The sequence below is a fragment of the Bos indicus genome, chromosome 4, assembly GCF_029378745.1.
Source record: "Bos indicus isolate NIAB-ARS_2022 breed Sahiwal x Tharparkar chromosome 4, NIAB-ARS_B.indTharparkar_mat_pri_1.0, whole genome shotgun sequence".
Taxonomy (NCBI): domain Eukaryota; kingdom Metazoa; phylum Chordata; class Mammalia; order Artiodactyla; family Bovidae; genus Bos; species Bos indicus.
The window spans coordinates 46,775,009-46,795,809 of record NC_091763.1 but is presented as its reverse complement, the minus strand read 5'-3'; the positions used below and the strand labels follow the sequence as shown (position 1 = coordinate 46,795,809).

At 39.0% G+C, this 20,801-nt stretch overlaps 1 protein-coding gene and 1 pseudogene across 8 annotated transcripts in view; both read left to right on the top strand.

Annotated features, from left to right (window-relative positions):
* The window catches only part of SRPK2 (SRSF protein kinase 2), a 249,317-nt gene that overhangs the window by 60,338 nt on the left and 168,178 nt on the right, over window positions 1-20,801 (top strand). The gene's annotated exons all lie outside the window — the stretch shown is intronic.
* Window positions 11,264-20,688, top strand: LOC139182646 (PRELI domain containing protein 3B pseudogene; annotated as a pseudogene).

Sequence of the window (20,801 nt, the reverse complement as noted above, 5' to 3'; positions counted from 1 at the left end):
CCATAGTTTTTACATTGTCAGTTGCAATTGTCAGTAGTGAAAAAGGCAGTTTCTTGGTATTGTTATGAAAATGGTTTTGATATTGTGGATTTCTTGGGATTTGTGAACTGCACTTTGAGAATTGCTGGAAGGGATGGACATTCCCACTATTGAATTGCTATGGCAGCTCTTTTTCCCAGAAAAAAGAGATCAGAGTTGAACTTTCAAGTATAACGGAGAAGTTGTTGCTTAATCACTCAGTCTTGTCCAACTCTTAGATTGTAGCCCTCTAGGCTCTTCTGTCCATGGGGTTTCCCAGGTTAGAGTACCGGAGTGAGTTACCGGTTCCTTTCTCCAAGGGGTCTTCCCTACCCAGGGATCGAACTGCAGTCTTCTGCCATTGACAGACGGATTCTTTCCTTCTGAGCCACTGAGGAAGAGGGGGAAACAAATCCTTACGGCTGTGCTGTTATTCATTCTTATTTAAGACTCTTGACTGCCCTATAATTCTAGATATTATTGTCACTTATTTGCAGGTGAGGTAACCAGATCCTGAGAGGTTAAATAGCTTGACCAATGTCATAAAACTAGTACATAGTGACTAATGAGCTGAAACTAAATTCTGGGTGAAATTGAAGTCCTTAGGCTCTTTCCTAAGCCAAACATGTCTCCAGATGTATGTCATGGATCCTGGAATGAGGAACAGTTTAATGAGAAGGTCAAGTTATCTGTTCCCCTATCCTTGTACCAGTTTCTTATCTCGTCATTAACCTTTTGCTGTTAATAATAATAGGAATCTTAATTAGAAAGATGCTCATGGAAACAAGTTATAATTAATGGTATTTGATCTCATTTGTAAGATTGGAATAAAAGCAAGGAATGAAATACTGCCAAAGCTAAAAGCCTGAAGCTTAGTTTATCTGGTCAGTTCTCTGGGTTTCAGAGTTATTTATACTGGTTTGCTCTTGAAGGACTTAACATGAAGGGAAAGTTGTACAAGTGAATATTGTGCTTTACCTAATTCTTGAGAGTGTCTTGATTAGTAAACTACTCAGGTAATGCTGCCTTCAGTTCTTTCTGAATAGTTATTTGAGAGGTAGATTTCGTTGCTTAAAGAGCCCTTTTGCTTCAAGTTAAAAGACACCTTTTTAAAGATTACCTGAAAGATGTCTTTTTATTTTTGCTTTGTGTACAAAGGCAGGAAGTTTCAGGATATCAGCTAGGAAGTACTTTCAGGAAACTTCTGGTAAGCAATGTCTATAATTTGAACACAGATGAGGAAAATGATGAAAGGGTCTCGGAATTACAGTACAGTATATTAGAATCATGCAAATACAGTTGGACTGGAGTTTTATTTGTGTGATCATCAAGAATATTTCTAGGCTTGCATAGGGATGAGAACACAGATGCATATTGTTTGGAATGCCGTAATACTACCAGAAACTGTAGGGGGGTTATCTGATCAAGTGGTTTTAGACCAGTAAAATTTTTTCTTGAATAGAAATTGTGGCTAGGAGTCTTACTTTTTAAAAATAAAAGGCAGATGATTGAAATGAGAGTTGTGGGTCTGAAATTCTGCTGCTTGTTTGGCAGGTTCTGTTTGTTGCTGCTGGGAACCATTGGTTAATAAACAACATTAACAGGGACTGAGTGTTCATTCTGGTCCAGGTACTGAAACACTTTACATGCATGATTTCACAGTTGGAAAGCTGCTCATCTAGCTCAGCTTCTGAATTTTATCTCTGAAGCAGCACGCCCACAGAGCTACTATGAGTTGCCCAGGGTCTGAAACTCTTTAGTTCCTCTGGGGTCTGAAACTAGTTTATAGTTATTGTTATTAAAATCCTTTTAGTCATTTTATCTAACAATATGTGTAGTGTGTTATTTTTCCAAATGTGAAACTAATACGTGTTCATTGCAAAAAAGCAAAAACAAACTACAAGAGTATAAAAGGGAAAAAAAATAGTTAACCTCAATATTTAGGGATTAATCGTATTTTGGTGTTGATTTGTCTAGTCTCCTTTATAAGTTCTTACAAAATTAATATACCTATCATACCATCTTGTTATGAGTCTTTTATGGTTAACAATATATTCTAAGCATATTCTCTTTTTTCAAAATGTTCTTTGTGAGAATGATTACTTAGTGAAGTTTTACTAAAGTTGAGCAGTTTATTTAATGTTCCCAATATTGGACTTTTTCAATCTCCCCATTTTTGCTATTATATTCAATGCTTATTTAATAAGCCGCATATCATTTCTGGAGTACTAACTTCTAGATTTCAAATTACTGGATCATTTAAAATATATACTTTGAAATTTATTTTCATATTGATCTTTGGAAGGTGTTGCTAGTTTATACTTTCACAAGTCAAAAAATATTTTAACTCTTATGTTGGAGTGTAGTTTATTGACAGTGTGTAAGTTTCAGTTGTACAGTAGTGATTCAGTCATACATACACATGTATCTATTCTTTTTCAAATTCTTTTCCCATTTAGGTTGTTACATAATATTGAGCAGAGTTCCCTGTGCTATACAGCAGGTCTTCCTTGGTTATCCATTTTAAAAAACAGTGTGTACACATCAGTCTCAAACTTCCCCAACTTTTCTTTCCCACATTCTTCCCCCTGGTAAACCATAAATTCAGTCTCTTAAGTCTGTAAGTCTGCTTCTGTTTTGTAGATAAGTTCATTTGTATCTTTTTTCATTTTTTTAGATTCTGCATATAAGCGATATCATATATTTCTCTTTGTCTGACTTCACTCACTGTGACAGTCTCTAGGTCCATCTGTGTTGTTGCAAATGGCATTATTTCATTCTTTTTTATGATTACGATTCCATTGTATATATGGACCACATCTTTATCCATTCTTCTGTTGAAGGGCTCACAAGTCATTATTAAACTCCCATGAGTTCTAGACAGTGCCATTAAAACAAATGTCATTATTTAAATCTGCATTTGTTTGATTGTAAATGAGGCCAAACTTCCTTCTTTATTAGCTATTTCTGTTTTTTCATTTGTAAATTCCCAGTATTTTTACTTTGCCTGTCTTTCTATTTGGATGTTTTTTTTCTCTCTTAAAATATAAGAGTTCAAGAAACACATATTCTTTTGACTCGCTACTCTGCACCTCCCCACCCCCACAATATTTTAATTTTTCAGTGTGTGTGATGTCTGATTATCCCTTCTTTTATGATGTTGTCAGCTACTGATGACCATTGACACATCCATTAATTCGTTAGGTGTTCCAAAATGCTGATATTGTAGTTTCGTCGTTTTTCTCTTTTATTTCCTGGAGTATTTTGTAAAGAAAAGTGTCCTCATTTCAGCTGTTTGAATACATCATGTATGGTTGGTATAAGCAAGTAAATATACATGCTTGATTCTTTACTATTACTTAGCATTTTTGAAATAGTTGATTTTACTAGTTTCTTCCAAAAGGACTAAAAGGATTAAATCAGTAGGTTTAAATATGTTTGTGTATTATTATATTTATTAATGCATAAACTTCCATCTGTGGCCAGCAGGAGCTCCTTGAACACAGCTCATAAGAGACAGGGCTCTGCTTTCCACTTGCTCTGACCTCTGCTCTTGCTTTTCACTGGCCACATACAGTCTGTGGAGTTGAGCTGGATGTTCTGAGAGGCCTAGAAGAGAGGGGAGGCTCACTGAAGGTTCCTGGGGTTTAGAGTTAACTAACTTGTTGCTAATCAGCACAACAGATACATGCCAGGGATACAGTAGTGACCATGAATAATTAGTTTCAGATAAATGCTCTGGAGAATATGAAATAGGGTGACATGTTAGAGAATTTACTGGTTTAGGCATCAGTGAACGGAATAGTTTTTAGCTGTTGTGCACCTGGAATCTGTAAGATAGAATCTTGCCTTTTATGACCCCAAAACAAACCATGGAGTCATGGGGCTGTGCTACATGATTTTGAGTAGAGAAGGAACCATCTCCTGAAAGAGCAGTTGAAAATTGAGCTTAGAAATGTGTGTTTAAAGCTTTAAGGTGGATTTAAATTTATTAAGATTTGGGAGACTGTGTACTTCTATTAATAATTCCTCAATAATTCCTCTAATTACATGTGGTAAAAGTAATTCTGTAGTTAAAATGGCAACCTGTCCTCCAGTGACACCTCAGGAGAGAAATCTCTTGACTGTAAAGTAAAAGCCTCCATATTTATAGTCTAAGTTTTGTAGTCTTTGAAGAACTAACTTTTTGACTTTCTTTCCTGAGGTAATGGCTGTTAGAATTTACTGGAGGCAAGGAGAGGGGCATGGTACTATCTTCTTTTAGGAAGGCACTTCAGTTACAAATTTGAACATGTTACCGTTTTGGTGGAAGCACTGTTCATTGAGCTTTTAAAAATCCGTACCATGATTCACTGTATGAAGCTGGATACATGCTACTTCTAACAAGGATTTCACTCTTCAAGGTAGCAAGATCATCATCAGTATCATGGATATACCTGAATGAGTAGACAAGGGCTCAATAAATATTTTAAGCAAGCTACTTTAACCTTGCTAAAGTAGATGATGAAGTTCACCCCTTTTCACTGTCTTTTTTTTTTTTTTTTTTTTTAAGATTATTTATTTATTTGGCTGCGTGGAGTCTTAGTTGCATCACCTGGGCTCTAGTTCCCTGACCAGGGATCGAACCCCAGCCCCCTGCATTGGGAGCTCAGAGGCTTAGCCACTGGGCCACCAGGGAAGTCCCTCACTGTCTCTTTTTGTTCATATTTTGCCCATTTAAAAGAAAACCAAAATTCTTGAACTTTTCATTCCTGCCTATCCCATGGGTATTACTCTCCTTCTCTTAAATTGTCTGGGGAAGGATAATCCGATGGATTGTTTTTACAGTATTAATGTTTTGGTTCTTATATTGGGGGTCCAGTCTTTGCCTTATGATTGTGCTGTTAACTTGCACACATGTATGTATTCTTTTGTATATTGCATATGTTGCATATTTTTAAAAGTATAAGCTGTTTATTTACAGTCTCCATATTCATCCATCTGCTTCTCCTGCCTTCCATTCTAGTTGTTTTCTATTTATTCGCAGTGTGTGGACCTACGCATGTAGATGACGCACACAGTATTATGTAATGGCGAGGTTAGCAAAGTCAGAAGGCCTTCCATCCGGAAGTTGAAGGTGGTGATGCTCTCTCTTTTGCCTGGAGTTGTTGTGAAGCGCACATGAGAAATTTTGCAAACTGTAAAGGGCCATACAGATGTAAGGACTTTGACGGTCCTATTGGTATAGCTGCAGCAAGGCTTTGACTTGGCTGGAGTAACACAAGTAGTAGACTTACTTGGTTGGCACATGAGAATGTTTGATTTTTTCAGCGATTGGAAGCTCTCTGAAATAAGACAGTGTACTCCTCTATCACTTGAGATTTTTCTTCTTGACTCCTGCTTGTCTTGTCTTGAGCTGTCACTGTGATTAGGTCCATGTGTCATGCCTGCGCACACACCCCGGTGTCCGAACGGGAGAACTTGTTTCCTTGAGGGTTGCCTTTTCCCAGACTTCCCCCTCCCTTTTTTTCTGTTTCTGTTGCTTCTCTCTGAGCTGCCTGATAGCTGGTAGCTGGCCTTTTGTATTCCTTGGTCATTTAGAGATTTAGAGTGCTCTTGCTTTGCCTTGGTTGGGTGAACAGGGTGTCTCCTAATGTTTGGACTTTCCATTCTGTTTTTGTGGTAACTTACAGTTTCTTCATGTCCCTCCCTTGTCTTTCTCTTACTACCTCCCTTGCTTTTTCTTTTTTTAACCCTTTCTCCTAATATCACAGCTCATTAAACTTGACAGTAACTAGAACAGCTCCTGAACACAAGCACCAGTGGAAATAAAAAGGCTGAGGTTGTGTCTGGGCTGTGCAGTAGTTAGGGCCCTGGTTCTAGCACAGGGGTAACAGGCTAGAATAGAAAAGGAAAATTGATAGGAAGGCAGAAGAACTTAATGGAGATGAGGAACAGCAGTGCAGTAAGTCTGTGGCATTGGACAAGATAGAACAGAGCAGCTGGTAGGTCAGTGAGGGTGGCCCCTAGGCTGTGGACACACGCCTGTGGGTGGGCCTGGTAGCGCCGGGGAGCACCAGGGTGCGCATGCTGCAGAGCTGCGCCCACACCGCCTGTACTCTGCTGTTCCCTCGAGTGGAAGGTAACTAGGATGTGTTAACCTAAAACTGATAACTCACAAAGGTGGAAATGGGGGAAAATCTCATTTGACTAGTGGAGTTTTGATTTCATTGTTTTATATGGCACTGTAAGTTCAAAAAAATAGCTTCTTAAACAAAACATCCGTATTGAAGTATAATTCACACACTATAAAATTAATCCATTATAAGTGTAATTTAGTACCTCACTGGGAGAAGGCAATGGCACCCCACTGCAGTACTCTTGACTGGAAAATCCCATGGACAGAGGAGCCTGGTAGGCTGCAGTCCATGGGGTCGAGAAGAGTCAGACACGACTGAGCGACTTCACTTTCACTTTTCACTTTCATGCATTGGAGGAGGAAATGGCAACTACTCCAGTGTTCTTGCCTGGACAATCCCAGTGACGGCAGGGCCTGGTGGGCTGCCGTCTTTGGGGTCGCACAGAGTCGGACACGACTGAAGCGACTTAGCAGCAGCAGCAGCAGTATCTCACCTAGTGCCACCATCACTATGGTCTAATTCCAGAACATTCTCATCATCCCATAAAGAAACCCATATCCGTTAGCAGTTGCTCCTCTCAGCTTCTGGCAACTACCAGTCTACTTTCTGTCTCTATGGATTTGCCTATTTTGGACAGACCATACAATATGTGACGTTTGTGTCTGGCTTCTTTCACTTAGGGTAGTGTTTTTAAGATTTGCCCACTTTGTAGCATGTATCAGTACTTTATTCCTTTAAAAATTTGAAAAACATTGCAAAAATACGCATAAGATTCTCCATCTTAACCATTTTAAAGTGTGAAGTTAAGTACATTCACTTTGGTGTATAACCAGTCTCTAGAATTATTTTCATCTTGCAAAACTGAAGCTCTGTACCTGTTAAACAACAATTCCCCATTCCCTCTCCCCAGACTCTGACAACCACTATTCTGCTTTTTGTTTCTATGAATTTGATTACTCCAGTTATCTGATATAGGGTAGAATCATACAGTATTTGACTATTTGTGACTGGCCTATTTCACTTAGCATAATGTCCTCAAGGTTCCATGTGGTAGCCTGTGTCAGACTTCATTCTTTCTTATGACTGAACAATATTCCATGGTATATGTACACACCACACTTTGTTGATGCAGACTTGGATTATTCATACTTTTTGTCTGTTGCAAATAGTGCTGCTATAAACATTTATGTACAAGGATTTGTTTGAGTAGCTGTTTTCAGGTCTTTGGGGGTATATACCTAGGAAAGGAATTTCTGGGTCATGGGATAATTCTGTGTTTAACTTTTTGAGGAACTGCCACACTGTTTTTTCATAGTGATTAAACCATTTTACATTCCCACCAGCAATGTATAGGAGTTCCAGTTTCTCCACATCTTTTATAACACTTATTTTCCCTATTTTTGATAGCTTAATAGGTGTGAAAGAATATCTTGCAGTTTTTATTTGCATTCTTCTAATGACTAGTGATGTTAATCATCTTTGCATATGCTCATTGCCCATTTTTATATCTGTTTTGCAGAAATGTCTGTTGCTCGTGTGTTAATTGGCTTGTCTTTGTTCTGAGTTGTAGGAGTTATTCTGGGTGGTAGACCCTTATCAGGTAGATGATTTGCAAATATTTTTTTTCCCATTTTATAGGTTGTCTTTTCACCTTCTTGATAATAATTCTTTGCACAAAATAGCTCTTCACTTCTGGAAGATGTTTTTTGTCAACTAAGACAGTTAGGCAGGGTTATGCTATGTACACAGCCAAAACTTTCCTAGTTTGTGGTATCTCTGGTGGAAAAGAATAAAAAGTGTTTCTCTTTCTATCCTGTGCTATGTGAAAAGGCTGAAGCAGTTGACATAAATATTGTGTGTTTGTGGAAAGTTGGGTTTGGCTTTTTAAACTGACACATAGTTTTTTTTATGCTCCATTTCATTCCACAAAAGGTTTGAGAAAGCTTATAATGGATAAGACAAAATGGAGAAGTCTAAGCAGATAAAAATTAGAATCAAAGGAAAAGTAAGTAGATTAAAGACTGGACAGAAGAATGTCATTGGATATTTCTAGATGGAAAGAAAATGCATAGCAGTTGCTGTAGGATTATGGGTGATACGAAGTGTTTTTCACTGTATGTGATGGTTTTTATTTTTTCCCCATTTAGTATACATTAAAAGGGATAACGTTTTACTACATTATTATTAAAATTCTGAACACATTTTTCAGACTTGCTGCCTTCTTTGCACTGATACATGATCCATCTTCATGGTTTTATCTGCTTCCTGCATTTGTGTTCAGTTCATCTCTCTTCCCTGAACTTCACTTGGCTTAACTGCTCAGGAACCACCACCACCACCACCACCTCAGCCCCCTCCCAAAATCCTGTCTCAGTCATGGACTCAGCAGGTCTCATGGACCCAGCAGGTCTGAGATGTTCCAGTTTTATTTTCCTAGCCTCACACTTTACATTTCTTTACATCCGAAGTGTCAAGCTGCAGCCTGGCCTCTCTGCCTCCCCCCACCCCCACCATTTGGCTCAGTCCTTCTAGTCAAATAGCCCCGGGGAAGAAGACTTCCCTGACCTCTTGGACTATTTCTCTTGCAGACTCAGGAGTCTTTTCTCACTGCTTCATGCCCTCTACCTGCTCTGTTATTGCACTGACCACAGTGTTCATGGCATTATGTCTGTGTGCTTTTCCCTTCCACTGAATGAGGACATAGAGTGAGATTCAGTGCTTGTCCCTGTGCCTAGTAGAGTATGTGGTGCAAGGTTGGCACCATGGAACCATGCCTGTCTATTAAATGAATAAATAAGACCTACACTATCACGTGGAGAAGGAAATGGCAACCCACTCCAGTATTCTTCCCTAGAGAATCCTGTGGACAGAGGAGCCTGGTGGGCTGCTGTCCATGGGGTCGCACAGAGTTGGACACGACTGAAGTGACTTAGCATGCATGCATGCATTGGAGAAGGAAATGGCAACCCACTCCAGTGTTCTTGCCTGGAGAATCCCAGGGACAAAGGGGCCTGGTGGGCTGCCGACTGTGGGGTCACAGAGTTGGACATGACTGCAGGGACTTAGCAGCAACTCTATCATGAGGTGAAAAATGGTGCTTGTGGGTTGGATCACACCTGTAGATGTGTTCATGTGCCTGGCAATGCTTGGAAGCTTGAGATATTTCACATAAAAATTCCTTATTTCTGTATTCTGAAAAAATGAGACTTTCTGGCCACCCTGCATCTGCATTCTTTTATGATGGCTGTGCCCTAGACCTAGGTTGTGGTTTGTGCCCCTTTTAGATGGTCTGCCATAGTCCCACCCTGCTCATCTTACAGGAGGCCTGGCTGTCCCCTTAAGACATTTGAGCTTAGAGCTCTGATCTAGTGGATGGATGGATGCTATAGAACCAGATCTCTCTACATCTGTCTCTGGTTGGCCTGTTGGTAGAAGGTAGACAGCAGTTATTTTGAAGTTTTGGTCTTTGGCATGTTTCTTCAGTTTTATATTTCTTTGAGTTGGTTAAGGATACTGCCTAAAACTTTGATACATATATATACAACTAAAACAAAAGTGCTGATGAATTGAATTTCCAAGGACATTAGCAGAATAACTGTGCTAATGACACAAGCTTGAATAAAATGAAGTGTTTCGCTACTGGGAAAGTTTATCATTCTGAAGTTCCTAAATTCCTCTAGAACTTTTGATATGTAATCTGTACACTGCTCTATGGCTTTTTGGTTACACTTTTCTTACATTCAGGAAATATTTATGGATTTGCCTGGAAATATCTTTATGAAATTAGAGATGGAATTTTATTATTTATGTTTGGAATTTTAAGACATTAAGTAAATTGTTTTCTCTGTGACTATGCAAAATTTATGTGCAACTTTTGGGGAGATGTCAATAATTCTCATTTTTTAATATATGCTTTTATAGAGCTGTTAAGAAATGCTTCTTTTGTTTTCTAATATTTATTTATTTGGCTGCATTGGGTCTTAATTGTGGCACACGGAATCTTCTTTGCATCATGCGGCATCTTTCTATGTGGCACATGTACCCGCTGGTTGTGGCCTGTAGACTCAGTAGTCTTCCAATTTGCTTTGATTCATGGACCTGACATTCCAGGTTCCTATGCAATATTGCCCTGTATAGCATCGGACCTTGCTTCTATCACCAGTCACATCCACAACTGGGTATTGTTTTTGCTTTGGCTCCATCCTTCCATTCTTTCTGGAGTTATTTCTCCACTGATCTCCAGTAGCATATTGGGCACCTACCGACCCGGGGAGTTCCCTTTTCAGTATCTTATCATTTTGCCTTTTCATACTGTTCATGGGGTTCTCAAGGCAAGAAAACTGAAGTGGTTGGCCGTTCCCTTCTCCAGTGGACCACATTCTGTCAGAACTCTCCACTATAACCCTCCCGTCTTGGGTGGCCCCACAGGGCATGGCTTAGTTTCATTGAGTTAGACAAGGCTGTGGTCCATGGGATCAGATTGGCTAGTTTTCTGTGATTATGGATTCAGTGTGTCTGCCCTCTGATGCCCTCTCACAACACCTACGGTCTTACTTGGGTTTCTCTTACCTTGGTCGTAGGGTATCTTTTCACGGCTGCTCCAGCAAAGCTCAGCTGCTGCTCCTTACCTTGGACGAGGGGTATCTCCTCACGGCCACTCCTCCTGACCTTGAACGTGGAGTAGCTCGTCTCGGCCATCCTGCGCCCACATAGCTACCCCTCCATGGACGTGTGGTAGCTCCTCTTGGTCGCCACCCCTGACCTTGGGCGAGGAGTAGCTCCTCTTGGCCGCGCTTCTGCTCGGTCCGTCACAGCCGGATTAGTCAGACGGTTTTCCAGGAGAAACTGTCTTCAAAGAGGATACATTGATGTGATATAATCCTTACTAAGGAATGTAGAAAAAAAAGTATGTCCTTTCCTCCTCCTTGAGAATTCCAGACCCCTATCTCCTCAAGAGCCCCATACCCCTCTCTGCTCCTTGGGAGGAGAGAAGAAGTCCTCCTGGACTTCTTATCAACCTGCCTAGGAATTGACTCTCAAAGTCATCTAGATTTCTGTGTTGCCTCACATTTACTGATATTTATTAAAGACTTCTGCGAGACACTGTGCTGTAGCATTGTACAGGTATGCCTTTGGTATTTATCCTCAAGAAGAGTCTTTTTAATAAAAGTATAATGTAAAAAATGAGATTTAGGGGCTGCCAGTGGCAGAGGGGCTGGGGTGGGCTGCAGTCAATGGGGTCACTAGGAGTCGGACACGACTGCGCGACTTCACTTTATTTTTTCACTTTCATGCATTGGAGAAGGAAATGGCAATCCACTCCAGTGTTCTTGCCTGGAGAATCCCAGGGACGGGCAAGCCTGGTGGGCTGCCGTCTATGGGGTCGCACAGAGTCGGACACGATTGAAGTGACTTACCAGCAGCAGCAGCAGTGGGGCGGCTGAGGGGCAGGGTTGGGGCAAGAGTGGCCTCTCTGCCTCATTGTGCCCTAATGCCGCCTGGACACTGTGGTGGCTGCTGGCACCATTAAGATCTGGACTTTGGAGCACGTCTTTGACCACCCATGGGAAATCGTTACAACAGCTACAACACAGAAATACCCAAACCCTGTGAACCTGAGTGTGATTTGAGTTGATATACTAGACAGACACATAGATCCTTCTGAAAAGTTGCATAGCCATGCACTTCTCAGCACAGAGTAGGGATTGCTTTCCATTGTGAAATTTATTATTGGTGCACCAAGAACCAAAACATATGTGCAAGAACATTCTGTAGTGGATGCCATAGAGAAAACAGTGGAACTTAACTCTGCAAATATTTCATTTACAAATAAGGTTTCAGTAGATGAGAGATTTACATACAAACCACATCCTTAAGCTCCAGAAAAAGCTATTTTGACTCAAGAAGCAATAATTACTGTGACAGGAGTCAGTCTTGGCAGTTACCTTGAAGAGCTGATGGCAAGTACGATATTGTCCAATGCTAATAAAGGCCAAGAAGCAATGGAGTGTTTAATACATAAATTAAATGCTGAAATTGAGGAATTGACAACTCTGGCAAGAGGAAGCATATGGACACCAATGGCGGCAGCAGCATTTGTGGAGAAATGATTATGAAAGTTGATATATGACACCTAGTTTCCCAGGTTTCTACAAACTGACAGTGTATTTATTTGTTATTTAAAAAAACACAACTCTATTTTAGGTGGAATTTTTTAAAAAATAAGCTGAAGAAAAGCTATGTGACTTGATCAAAACAAAGATGTGCAGGGATCAGTTGAAATTAGTTTTTTCTGAAATGACTGATTTTGAGGATTCATTATTTATGCTGAAATTTAACAATTTTTGAAAAGTATACTTGGAAATTGGTATTGGCAGATGAAACCTGCATAAGGGAGAATTTTAAAGCTTTTCATGCATTGGAACTCTACCTCACTCTGGACCAATCCCAGGAGTCCCTTCTGCATATGCATGACCGCTGTGCGGGGGGTAAACTTGGAGAGCTTACCTGAGGGAACTCACTTTTAAAGGAGAAATTGTATCATTTTAAAAATGCATTAAAAAATAAAATAAAAATATATTAATTGTATAAAATAATTTGTTCTGCTCTGTTGCTGCTGCTGCTAAGTCACTTCAGTCGTGTCCGACTCTGTGTGACCCCATAGGCAGCAGCCACCAGGCTCCCCCGTCCCTGGGATTCTCCAAGCAAGAACACTGGAGTGGGTTGCCATTTCCTTCTGCAATGCATGAAAGTGAAAAGTGAAAGTGAAGTCGCTCAGTTGTGTCCGACTCTTTGCGACCCCATGGACTGCAGCCCACCAGGGTCCTCCATCCATGGGATTTTCCAGGCAAAGTACTGGAGTGGGGTGCCATTGCCTTCCAGTGCCAACCCCATAGATGGGGGCTAATGGCCACCAAATTGCCATTGCCTTCTCCTAAACCACCATTAAAAATGACAGTGTTTTAATTTTGTGCTCGAATAACATTTTTGGAGTAAAAATAATCACAAAAGTAATGACTCCAACAAAAGTGAAGAAAAAAAGGTGAGATTTAAATAATATTTTGAAACAACAGAAGAAAAAAAAATAGAATTACGCCTATTGGCAAATGTATGGCACTGCCAGTGAGTGCTATAAGCGGGTAGGAAGCTTTTCTCATCTTTTTGTTCTTATTGGTATTTGTAGGAGTCCTAAGTCACCAGCTTCATAGACTTAAGTTCTAAAATAAAGCACTTATTATACATTGGAAACTGATTCTTTATGCTTGGTTTTGATTTATCATTTGTTTATCCTTTTTAAAAGATCATAAAAATTTTTTTTTAACAATAAGACCTTCTTGCATGAAGAAAAGCCTGTTTGTATTCACCATGGCAGATGTAATGACATTTTTACTTCTAAAATTTTCAGTAGTAAGACTACTGTAGCACTAAGACTAATTGCTTCAGTTGATCCCCCTTTTCCCTACTAGGGAAATAATGCTTAACTCTGCCTCCAAGATAGTTCATGATCTCTTTTACATTTTATGGTCCAGCCCTTACACTAAAACCTCCTTTTGAGCTGAGACCCTTTGTTTCCAGGCCATGTCCAGTTGCACCTGCCTGATATTCAAATCTCTTTTTCCAGTAAGCATAGAGGGAAAAGGTTTATGTTCCTTTTTTCAGAGCTAGAATGGTATGATGATTTGATACCTGACCATTAATTTACATTTTGCATTTCTATAATCACATTGTGTTCCAGCATTTCTTTTTTCAGTATCATAACTGTTGATACATCTCCCCCTTTTTAGTATTATTTTCTTTTAAGTAAATGTTCCTGTCATAGTGTTTTAATTTTAATCCTGTGAAATTTCTGACTTTGTTCCTCATTTTCTTAAAAGTTGTTTTCTACTTAAGTTAGAGATGTATACAACATTAAAAATGCATCACAGCTAGAGACATTTGTAAATGAATGTTTTGGTTAAATGCTTTTCCAGCTGAAGGGTGGCATCTTGCCAGCCAGAGGGCGGCAGTTAGCCAGCAGTCTTTCTGCATGACTGTTTCTTTTTTTTTTTCTTTGTTCAGGCAGAGTAGTATCCTGCTTCTTTAAGGGCAGAAAACTCGTGTCCTCTTTTCTCCATGAGATTTTAAATCAATGTTTTTTGCTTGGTTTAAAAGAGTTGACCAGATGATTGTGGTGTGGTCTCCTGAGGTTAAAATTTCTAGCTAAACAGTTTGGTTCTAGCAATATGTCATATGTAATAATAATTATTCGTTGTTGTTATGAGTTTCATTAATGTTTTGAAACTTTGGTATTTTTGGTAAATGTATTTGAAGACAGACTGAGAGTACAGAGATAGATGACTTTCTGTGGCCTGATGAAGTCCTTTAAAAGCCTAAAACACTGCCTCTTTTTCTCTCCCTGCAAGCTGAAATCTGTACTGAATTGCAAACTAAAGAAAAGAAATCCGGCACAGTTCTCATCATTGCCTCTGGCTCTTAAAACTAAATAATGTATGGATCTTGGCGAGAAGTATTCTGATTTTTTGGGGGCCCCTCTTTTGTTGGTTCTCAGCATGTTAAATGAACAGAAGAATGGATTAATAAAGCATAAGAATGAGGAAGAGAGCGTATTTTATCTGGAAGAATCTTTTTGTTTTTAAATGTTATTTGTCTAATATAAACTGTATATGAATTCCTTTTCATGATCTTTTATATACCGCTGTAGTAATGTAACAGGCAACAGGATTTTTGTTAAGTAAATATCCTGTATCTTCTCCAAGCCTTTAGAACCCCAGGGAACAGAGAACTTTATTAAAATAGATACTTGATCCTAAAGCATTTTGAACAATAGTTATTTGTTGCCACAGTGTAGATGCTTCTAGGGTTTAGACTAGAGTGATAGTTTATATTTTTCCTTTAGATCAGGAATCCGTGTTGTAGTTTGATTTTACAATCTTAGTGTCGGAAGGCTTTTAGTTTTTCTTTTAGCAAGGAGGTGTGTGGGTCTAGGTTGAGATCTGTAGGCCTCACATAGCAATTACTTATAGCTACTTGGGGCTAGGGCAGTCCTGAAGTGCCTAGAATGGGTTGCTGTGTGTATCACTGGTCTCCGGATTCCCACAGTCACAATATTGAAAAGGTAGAGCAAATATTTTAGTTTTTCAGTTTGTCAATTTTCTTACCATTAGTCATATTAGGATATTGCCTAATGGGAATGAAGGGTTAATACAAAAGTCTGTCTCAAGTCTTTGAGCAGGACATTTCTGTTTACTTTAGCATGCGTACATGCATATCCTGCCTTATTCCAAGAAAGAATTTAAGGTGGCACTTTCTTGTAGTTTTTATGATCTGAGTAAGTCTTACTTATAAATATGCTTGCCAGTCTCAAGTTGAAATGAATCTGGCTTCCAAATGGTGTGTACTTATTCCAACAATGCTTCCATTGTACTGTAAAGTCTTGTTACACCTTTAGGGTTTGAATATGTTCTCTTGTCATAAATCTTTATCCTTTGATGTTAGAATCAATTTTTGGCATTTGCTGAAAGTCATTGAGTGCCAAGCCTGGTGAATAACCTGGATAGGCAGTCTGGGTTGTTAAAGCTTTTTGGTTTATTGTTTTTGACTCATGAACTATGAGCCAGAACAGTTTCAGGATGATGAAATGAGTTTCTGAGCCACAGTTAACTCGTTGTTACATCCAGCAGCCTTGAACAATGGGTCTAATTGACTCTTGGTCTTTGTGGGATGCGTCTACATTAGCAGTACCATTGGTATCAAATAAACAAGTTAACATTGTCCTCACTGTGATTTTGATATGAATGTTCTCTTGCACTGGAACTGTAGCAAAGTTTTCCATTGCAGATTTCATGTTTTCAGATTATAGTGAAAACTTTTATCATTAGCTCTAGTTATTTTCTTAAAAATGTCATTTGAAAAAGCTATTTGTGAAAGGTGCAAAATAGAGAACAACTTTTAACTTATAGTATAAATGTTTGAAACAGTCTTCACCAACTTTCTGTATCTTTATTTGCCACTGTCCGCTCACCACCAGCACCCCTCCCCAACTTTTCCTGTGTTCTGATTTTCCTGAGTAATTACCTAATTGGATGAATCAAATTATTACTTTGACAACATTTTATAGAAGATGAAACAGACTTATGGAAGATGTGACTGATTAGTTTGAGGAATCAGAGATACTAATGAGTCAAAATTCAAATCTCAGTTTTCTGATTCTGAATACCTTCCTTAACAATAACTTGAAAATTATGAGTTTTCTCCCTGTATTTCCATATATTTTACTTGTGGATTTAATGCCACGCAAAGTTAAATGTTAAACTTTTTCTTAATGAGGTAATTTTAAATTTTATATTGACACGGAGCTAAACATGCATTAATCTCAACTGATTGTGTTTTGGCCTTGAAAATAATTGTTGCATATGAAAAAGTTACATCCCTCCTATGCCTGTGCCTTTGTTGTTTGCCAGAAAGTTATATTTTATAATCATATTTGTGTTTGTATAGAAACATTTGTTTGTAGCGGTGTTAGTCATGATGATGCTATGCAGCTGTAAAAGTCACATTTTAAATTTTACTACATGAAATAGTTATTGTTCTACTATTTTTTCTTATAAATTTGTACATTTAAATTAGACTGAAGCATAAAGTTTACTTGTTAAATACTGTAATTCAAGTATGATGGTATCCTCTTGTGCTTGTGAATTGAAGAAGTGATCATTTTTATTTTGGAAATGTTTTAGAACTGTATAAATATTTGTATGGTAGTCTTAAGTTTGGATTGCAGTAGCTTAGGTCACCTGCCACTGAATTCATTCCCTGGGGAATGTGATATGGACATTCACCTTGACACCTCTGTTGGTGTCAGCTTCATTGGAAACTGCGTGTTCAAGACCAGTGGGTCCCCAAATAAAAATTAGAATGCTTGTGGGAAAGGAGTTTCCTGTGACCTGCCACTGCCTGCTGATAAACATGAGTTTAATAGCTGTGCTCCAGGTTCTTATGAGCAACTGTCATGTTAAACTCTGGCACACCCAAATGCTCGAAAGCTCAGAGGGAATGTTTATATGAAGGATTGTGTGTTGGATGTGCAGTCCGACCATCCTGTAGTATTCTACATTTTATGACTGTATTAAACTGAGCCATTTTGGTGACCTGCATTCCTGAAAAGCATTGTATCAAAGTGGGTTATGCTTCTTTCCATATGAAGGGGCCGTTTCATCTCTCCTGGCTCATGATACAATATAATTTCTAATTTTTAAAGTTCCTCTTAAAGGAAAGTAACCACAGTGTACTGATTTTCCTTAACTAGAGATAGGTTAGCTGTCATAATCTTTTAGGTTCTGATTTTTAAAAAATGACAAGGTAAAGGATAATAGTAGAAAGAAAGCATTAAGTTTAGTTAAACTTAATGAAAAAATTATAGAGCATCAGAGTACCAAATCTCATATTTTAAATTTCGGAGGACTGAGACCTAACAAATTTCAGCATCTTTCCCCCAAACTAATGAGGGCTTGGGGTTCAACACAGGTTTCATGACTCCAAGTTCAGTCCTGAGGTTTATTACTGAGATTTTTTGAGTGAAGATGCTTGATACTTAGATTGTGAAAGGAGGAATAAGGACTAGAAGGGAGGGTCGGATGCTGCAGGAGTTGGGAAGAATGACAACTGAAAGTTACCTGTTAATCTGGTATCATTATCAGCAGCTTTTATTGGGTGCCTCCTGTGTCAGGGACCTTGTGTTTCAGTTCTTAGGAACAGAGAGAGGAGGACCTTGCCATCAAGGGTTTGTGCCAAGGGGAGGGAGAAGGAAGATGAACCTTTGCAAACATAAGAAATGATAGATATGGTCAGATGACCTCTCAGGTCTCCTTCACGTGTGTGTGTGTGTGTGTGTGTGTGTGTGTATGTGTTTTAATCTCGTCATGTGGCTTGTGGGATTTTAGTTTCCCAGCCAAGGATTGAACTCAGGCCACAACAATGAAAGTGTCAAGTCCTACCACTGGACTGCCAGGGAATTCCCTTAAAATCTATACTTCTTTTCTCCAGCTGCCAGTCTCTGGACTACTCTTCCAGAGTAGAAACTGTAGAGTGTATTCTGATGTGTGGAGCATGTGGGATAGGATAGAAGAAAATGATATAGTTTCACTGAAGAAAGTGTTATTTATTCTGCAAATAATAAGTGTAATGGATATAGATGCAGTTTTATCCAGACAGCAGTTGACTTTACAAGATTTATTATTCTTCTCTATTCTTAATATCTGATATTATTTTACCAATATCTTTTTCAAAAAGGTTAATATGAAATTCTTAAAACAGGAGTTTTAGCCATCATGTTATTGTATGGGACCATAATGTATTATGTGGGAAATATGTATTTCCCATATGGAAACATGTATTATCATGTGTTATGTGGGAAATATTTCATTCAAAAAGTTATGTAGATAAAATGCTTTTCCAAATGGGATGAAACCTTTAGTTGAGGGTTGTGGGAAATTTAAACTTTACTTGGAAGAACTGTGCTCTTCCATCCGAACCCAGTAATAAGTTGTAAGAATGGGAAAGTCTGAGACAGTAGTAGCTCCACCTCCATCTGGCCCTGCAGAAGAGGGACATTGGAAGAACAAGGGCCTCCATTCCCAGGATCTGCAAAAGCAGTTGTGTTCTCAGGGCCACCAGTTCTGTTAGTGCAAGAAACAATCCTTTTAGAGACTTGGCATAGGATCCTTAAGTTCCAGTGGGCATTGGGGGAGGAGTCCCCGAGGGCCGGAGTAAGGACTGGGAACGGAGAGCAGATTAGTGTTGCTGGTGATGTGCCTTGCCTGATTCTAACTGGGCTGAACAGGGTCTGGGAAGGTGGCAGTTCTAATTTGAACAGGTGCTGTTGCTGGTTCCTTGGTGGTAATGAAAGATCCCTGTGTGATGGAGGGTCAAGTGAAGGCCTCCTGAGGGAGGCAGGCTCTATTGGGTGCCTTTGTCTCCTCTCCTGCCTGTCTTGGGGAGAGTCAGTTGGAGGAGGGGCCAGGGCAACTTCTAAGCTGGGGGTTGTCAGCTTATTCTGAAGGCCTTTTTACTTAATGGTTTCACTTGCTTTCATTGGTGCAGAAACATTATACAGTAGTAGTGATTGGATAAATTTTTGTTGCTTTTTTGTTTAATGAGATTTTTAGCTTTTTAGTTCCCTAAAACATCCTGCCCAAAATGCTAGCATGCAGTGGTGTCTGCTATGAATACAAAGTGGTTAAGAAGAATTCCTCCCCCTACCCCATAGCTATTTCCTGAATAAGCCTTGTTCTTTCAAATCTTTGTATATTGCTTGTGGTATTTCCTCTTCCTAGAATGTTATTCTCTGCCTGGTGAACTATTGCTTAGTATAAATAACATCCCTCCTAGCTGTTAGCTGTTCAGTCCCTTCTCTTGCCATTGTGCATGAACTTATTACTCTTTTTTTAGCCTGCTAACTGTGTACTTTAGTGACTTGATTATGTTGTACTGTCTTGTTTACTGTTACATTCTTCGGCAAAACAGAGGTGTTTAAAGAACAGTTGTCAAAAAAATACTGTCTGTGATAAGTGCCAGAACATCGGATCAAGTAATAAAAAGAAAATAGTAATCAGTACTTAGCTTCACAGTGTGCAAAAAAATTAACTCAAAAGGGATTATAGGCTCAAATGTAAAACTATAGACTATTAGAAAAAACACTAGGTGAAAATCTTTGTGACTTGAATTAGGCAAAAATTTCTTTGATAGGATATCAGAAGCATGATCCATTAAAAAAAAAGTTGGACTTCCATAAAAGTCTGCTTTTTAAAGAGCCTCTAAAGCTATCAGAAAGAGAAGCTACAAACTGACAGAAGTGAAGTGAAGTCACTCAGTTGTGTCTGACTCTTTGCGACCCCATGGACTGTAGCAGAAAATATTTGCAAATCGCATATCTGACAAAGAACTGTTACCCAGAATATATAAAGAATTTTGCAGACTCGTTTAAAGAATGAGCAAAAGAAAATGCTGACAATTAAAAAATGGACGAAAGATCTAACATTTTCCTAAAGAAGATAATATAGATGAGCCCATAAAAAGATGGTCTGTTTTATCAGTCATCAGGGAATGTAAATTACCATGAGGTACTTCTACACACGTTTGTTATGGTTCAAATACATAGAAACTGTGCCAAGTGCTGGAGAGGATGAGGAACCACTGGACCCCTTCACACATCAGACCATATGACTCACTCCTGGGTTTTACCCAAATGAAGTTAAAACTTATGTTCATACAAAAACATGCACGCAGGTTTTATAGCAGCTTTTCTTGGGTTTTGTTTACAAGTGCCAAAAATGGGAACTATTCAGTTTTCTCTCAACTGGTAAATGGATAAGCCAACTGTGGCACATTCCATGCAATGGAATATTGCTGAGCAATAAAAATAAATGAACTACTAAAAATAAATGAAATTGTTGCAACAAATGGATGGATCTAACATGTATTATGCTAAGTGAAGGAAGCCAGATTCAGAAACACACAGACTGTACAGTTGAATTTGTATTGGAAAGAGCAAGGTGCTGGGAGCTGTGGGTGGGGGGGTTGGATGGCAGGGAGTTTGGGGAGGGGGATTGCTCTGCACCATGAAACTCGAATGTATTTGGTTCGTGGGGCTGCTTACACAATTGTCTGTTT